The sequence below is a fragment of the Triturus cristatus genome, chromosome 4_2, assembly GCF_964204655.1.
Source record: "Triturus cristatus chromosome 4_2, aTriCri1.1, whole genome shotgun sequence".
Classification (NCBI taxonomy): Eukaryota; Metazoa; Chordata; class Amphibia; order Caudata; family Salamandridae; genus Triturus; species Triturus cristatus.
In genome coordinates this window covers 939,049,779-939,055,810 of record NC_140586.1, presented here as the reverse complement: position 1 = coordinate 939,055,810, position 6,032 = coordinate 939,049,779, and the positions used below count along the sequence as shown (strand labels likewise).

At 45.6% G+C, this 6,032-nt stretch overlaps 1 long non-coding RNA gene across 1 annotated transcript; it reads left to right on the top strand.

Annotated features, from left to right (window-relative positions):
• The first annotated feature begins 402 nt into the window (after positions 1 to 402).
• Positions 403 to 4,566, top strand: LOC146838988 (uncharacterized). The gene is made up of 3 exons (XR_014960752.1): positions 403 to 444; positions 4,270 to 4,324; positions 4,416 to 4,566. It is a non-coding gene; the product is annotated as an uncharacterized LOC146838988 (long non-coding RNA).
• The last annotated feature ends 1,466 nt before the right edge of the window (positions 4,567 to 6,032 follow it).

The following is a 6,032-nucleotide window of genomic DNA, read 5'->3' as shown; positions in this document are numbered from 1 at the left end:
AACAATCCATGTCTGATATGTTGCTGGCGTTGGTACACTCCACCGACCTCCTCCCTGAAGCTTTCTCTTATTCAATATGCCAGGTAAGGATGTAGACACCCACACCAATAGTGAATCAGTATTAATCACTGTTACAGCCCCCGATAATGACAATGAAGCATTTGGGACGGATGAAACTAATGGAGAGCCCCGAGTTCCAGTCCCAGCTCTAGTTTCAGCAGTACAAAACAGTCGAAAGAAACACAGCCTCTCCTTCGTTTTTACCCTGTGTCTAATGCTGCTACTGCTCCTAGGCGTCATCTGCATTTTACTTTCCCAATTTCCCAGTTCCGAGTGTCTCCTAGGCAACGGGCCACGTGAGACTCGTGAAGCTGAAAGATCAGCACTCTCCTGTCAGCAGATGAGATCCGGGAGCGGAGGAGAAGCACCGGCATAGAAGAAACGGTAAAAGTAATACGGAAAGCAGTTTAGGCATAATGATTGAGCTTTCCCCCCCCCCCAAGCATAAAAGCATAAAAGCACAGATTTCACAGTTCTCACCAAGGGCACCGGCCAGAGAGATAGGCACTAGAGAGTCGTTATCAGCAAACAAATCGACACTTTTTGCAGGACTCCAAGCAGCAAAGAACAAGCAGAGAACAGCCAGACACTGTAGCACAACAGCAGCAGCAGCGAGGTAATCAAAATATCAAATAGCCCAGATGATATGAACCGATACACTATTCTTCTGCGTGATTCACTGTAGAGGCCAAATACCGAAAGTCATGTGCCAAATGACAATTACTGAGGCAAAAAAAAAAAAAGTAAAGTAAAGTTACTTGGAACTTGCGATTTGCGACTTTGCAGCTTGCAAATTACAGCTTACACCGGAGGTTTTAAGCCGAGGCTGAAGTCTGGAGTCTGAAGTCGGAATCAAATCAGGCCGGGACTTTGTATTTTGTATTTGTATTTAGCCAGTATGCGATGCGATGTTCAATGAGGCGCTGCTTATTTCCGCATAGCTTTCGGCTCTGATGTTCTTGATGTTTAGCAGTTTAGCATTTTAGCAGTTTCCAGAGTAAAGCAGGGTGACACAAGTTACGGGCGGAAAGACGGGTATAGAATGAATAGCATGGATACAATGAATATAGAAATCATTTAGTTAGTTAGGTCGTTTTGGAAGCATTTTCTCAGAGCAAAAGGGCAGACCAGTATCACAGAGCACTGTTGCTGCGACCGCTCACGCTGACGCCATCTTCCTTCTCCTCAATTGCAGTCCCACCTCTAGGTTGGTCATCAAGGTATCCCAAACAGAGACCCAGTAGCACAAAAGTACCACACAGTCCCACAGGAAATGCAAAATGTCGCAGGCCGGTGCACGACGCCTTCAGTACCTCCAGCACTTGGAATCCTCTGCCATATGTGCTTTATAGACCCACTCCGGCGTTCAGTGCCAGTGGTGTAGTGTTAGACCTGGCACCTTGGCGTGAGTCTCCCTTCCTCTTTTTGTCGCTGTGCCTCATGTGTTTTTATGGTGTTGGCTGCTCAGCGCGCTGTGCCACTGCCAACCAGTGCCACAGTGCAAGTGCTCCCTATATAAAATGTATATGTTGGTTGGATTCCATGATTGGCTTATTTGGTTTACTGTCAGAACCCAGTAAAGTGCACCAGGAGTGCCAGGGCTTGTAAATACAAATGCCGCTGGTGGGCTTGCAGCACTGGTTGTGCCACCCACAGAAGCGGCCTAGTAAAATGTGTCTAAGGTCTGCCATTGCAGAACCTGCGTGCAGTCTGGTACTGACATGCTGACTGGGCAAGTGCACACACTTGCCAGTCCCTAAACCTTCCCTTAACTTCATGTTAGTCACCCCTATGGCAGGCCCAAGGGCAGGCGGTTGGAAAACTACCGCCCATTGGAACCGTGGCGGTCAGTCTTTCCGCAATACATGGCTGGACTTCTGCCATCGTAATTGTTTTGAGTTTTTTAGTTGGAGTTTTAGTTAAGTGTGATCTGTGAAACATGAAAGAAAACATTATAGTTTTAGTTATTCTGATTATTTCTCCTATCTAGGGGTTGATTACGATGGCTGGAGGATCACCATCGTAACATGAATTACCCACCGCCATATTAAGAGGGCGGTGGGTATCATGGCGGACGGAAAGTCCGTCCGCCGCTTTACCGACGTTCAGCAATCGTTACGATTGCCGGCAAGGCGGAGCTGAGGACATATATGGTGGCACCGCCATCTATATTCTGATGTTGGTTTCTAAATGCTTTTCCATGGCGGCAATGCCGCCATGGAAAGGCTGGTGGGGACTTACCTAGGGGGCCCGTTGAGGGCCCCGGGGGAGTGAGAGGGTGGGGGGATGCACTTGCCCCCTGCATGTACATGTACAAGGTGGCAGGCACCACGCGGTGCCTGCCACGTTGTGCATGGAAATGCACAACATGGCATTTCACCATTGTGGCGGGTGCTGCAGCCAGCAGCACCCGCCGCAATGTTGAATCGCCAGATGCGACCGCGACGGTAGCGGTCGGATCATAATTAGGGTAGCGGGACCGCCACATGGCAGACGGGTGGTCTCGTTTCCGCTAGGGTGTCCGCCCGCCATCCTAATGACCCCCTTAGTCTCTATTTTTATTTAGTTATTAAAAAAAGAAATACTTACTATTTTCAGTTGATGAAGTTCCTTTCGTTGATGTTGTTGTTTGATTGACTTCTGTAGAAGCTGTTAAAAGAAAAGTATTTGTCAGCTATGTTTTGCTTTTTTATAAAATGAAGTGTAGTCAGTTTTTTAAGAATAGGTAAAAATAGTGAAGACCCCAACTCATATCGTCCAATTACGCTCTTACACTCTGATTACAAAATAATTACTAAACTTTTAGCTAATCGTTTTAATGGAATTGCTTCTTATTTAATTCATCAGGATCAGAATGGTTTTATTTCTGGAAGGCAACTTGGCACGAACACGCACTTTTTGGTGGAGGCACTTGATTATTTTGACACCCAGAAGATACCAGCCCTGGTGCTGTTTTCAGACGCCAAAAAGGCTTTTGATTTGGTGATCTGGGATTCTTTATTTTGTATCTTGGGCAAATTTGTCATTACCTCTCAAATGACGGGGTTGGTTGAAAAGTTATATTTGAACGCTGAGGCCAATATTATTATTAATGCAGCTAGTGCCGGCCAAGTAACAGTCACAAGAGGAACTAGACAGGGATGTCCGCTATCCCCGGTTCTATTTTCCTTTTTTATTGAACCTCTTGGGATAGCCATTAGGAACAATAGAGATATCTGCCCCCGCTTCCAAATCTGGATAAAATTAAATTATACGCGGACGATATTATGCTGATTATAAAACCAGAGAAGGAAGTGCAGGCAGCAGCCTTCCAGATTTTTGAACGGTATGAGGCTTTTGGAGGGTATAAAATAAATTTTAAAAACACTGAAGTTTTACTCTGCGGCGGTGGCGCATCCAGGGATTTTCACCCCGACATCATCTCATGTTTGAACACAAATCCGAAGAGATATTTAGGGGTTTATTTTTCACCATTAATTTCGGAATTATATGACTTAAATTTTGTTCCATTACTACGAAAAGTCCAGGACTTGCTGAACCGATGGCATCCTCTTCCATTATCTATTCTAGGCAGGGTGGCACTGATTAAAATGTCAGTGCTTCCACTTTTTAACTTTCTCTTTTCAACAATTCCCTGTGTTTTAGTTAAATCTGTCAGAATTCGCTCTGTTCTTGCAGGAACGTCAAGGGCATGAAGTAATGTCCACTACCTCCCCTGACCACCCATCGCACCCAACAACAGTCAAAGTGCCAAAGGTAGTCTGGGAAGAAGGGAAACACAACAAGGGATAGAGGATGTTCCATCGCTGGGATATTTTATGGCTCAGGAACCGACAGGATGAAGAACATGGCTAGAGAAAATAAACAGAAAACAGGTCAAATATAACAATGCACCTATTACCCTGTATCTTCCTAATGTGTTTTTTTCCTGATGAACTATCTTCTTACCTTGCTTCTAAATTAGAGAGGCTTGCTTTCACTCATTCCCTTCTTCTAAGGCTTTGTCTCATGCTTTTGTAACACTCTGGAACATAATAATAACGGAAAGACTAAATCTCTAATCATATGTGAGGAGAGAAATGTAGGAAAGATATCTGTATATGCTATAACCCACCTTAGCAAGTGTCTTGCTGATGTCTGTAAGCCTTATGATGTAAACATAAAGGAAACCCTAACTTCAGGTTTGTTTTTTCTTTTCTTGTCTTTCAGAAATGTAACAAAAAGAAAAAAGGAGGCCGGATCCCGCAGTGTCAGAACAACACAGGTAAGTACATATGTTATGTAACAATAGACAATGAAAGTAAGGAGAGCGCAAAAGCGCTGTTACCGTAATAGCCTTTGTCACCTCTTGACAGTCCCACTTGCAGGTCACAACAGTCCTCCCGAAAGGCAACTCCACGGTCTCATAAGACTGCTAGCAGAGACCACAGCGAAAACACAATGATAGCAGAGGGAGTCCAAACGACGGACGAATTGCCTGCAGGAAGACCCCGAGGCCAAGAGGCACCTGCCAATGCCAAAATGCTGCTCCAAGAGAAAAAGCCGGAACCCGATGCCGACTGGAGCTCCAGGCACACCAGGGAGAGCGACGAGACTTGAAATCCACAGGTACGGAGTTCAGGGATACAGAAACTCAGGAAGCTGAAACGCCGGGAGCAGGAAGAGCGCGAAGCGTCTTGCCGCTACGGGAGGTCGGGTTTAAACATACGCCCGACCTCCACTCATGCGCTTCACGTCAGCCGCCATCTTTCTAGTTCTGTGTATTGCAAACCGATCGGGACGGGTAGTTCGGTAATCCCGACAGTACACCCCCCCTACAATCCTTCCAACCGGTTTGGGTTTATCGGGGCGCAACCTATGAAATGTACGAACTAGTCGAGGTGCGTGCACTTGGCTGGCTGGCTCCCATGTACGGTCCTCAATGCCATACCCTTTCCAATGTATCAAATATTGGAGTTGACATCGTATTCTACGGGAGTCAATGATTGCCCCAACTTCATACTCCGGTTCCCCATTCACTATTATAGGAGGTACATTCTTGGGGAGACGTGTGCCGGGCTCAACTGGTTTCAAGAGCGATACATGAAATACAGGATGAATCTTCAAGGAAGCTGGAAGATCTAACTTCATAACAACTGGATTAACAACTCTGTTTATCTTATATGAACTTGGGTTTAAATTTGCTAGGTCCTTTCAAAGCCAGGTATTTAGTAGATAGCCAAACCATATCACCTTGTTGATACCTGGATTCTGCACGCCTGTGGGAATCCGCCCCTTTTTTATACCTTGCCTTGGCGTCTTCTAGTGTACTGCGAGCTATCTGGTGTATCTCTTGTATTCCCTTAATGTAATCTATGGCTGCAGGGGCGGGACAGGAAGCAGGTTGTGTTGCTAATACGGCGCGTGGGGGAAAGCCGTAAGTGCAATAAAAAGGGGAATAGGATGTGGATGAGTGGCAACTATTGTTATAAGAAAACTCCGCTATCCATACCAGTTTATCCCAGTCTACTGGAGAATATAAAGTGTAGCATCTGATGTATTGCTCGAAACATTGGTTAACCCTCTCAGTCTGACCATCAGTTTGAGGGTGGTGGCTAGAAGAGAGCCTGACATCTATCTGTAACAAAGCTCCTATCCCCTTCCAAAAGCTAGAGATGAACTGAGCCCCCCTATCTGAAATGAGCACCGATGGAATGCCGTGTAATCGGACTATGTGTTACACAAAGACAGAGGCTAAAACTTTTGATGATGGGAGAGCCTTCAAAGGGATAAAATGTGCCATTTTGGTCAGTAAATCTACTACTACAAGAAGTGTTGTATTTCCCAGGGTAGTTTGGGGTAAATCCACTATAAAATCCAAAGACACAAAATGCCAGGGACTAGGTGGAGTAGGTAACGGTTGCAACAATCCCGCAGGGCTTTGGTGTAAAGGTTTTCCTTGAGCACATATGTGACACCTTTGGACATATTGC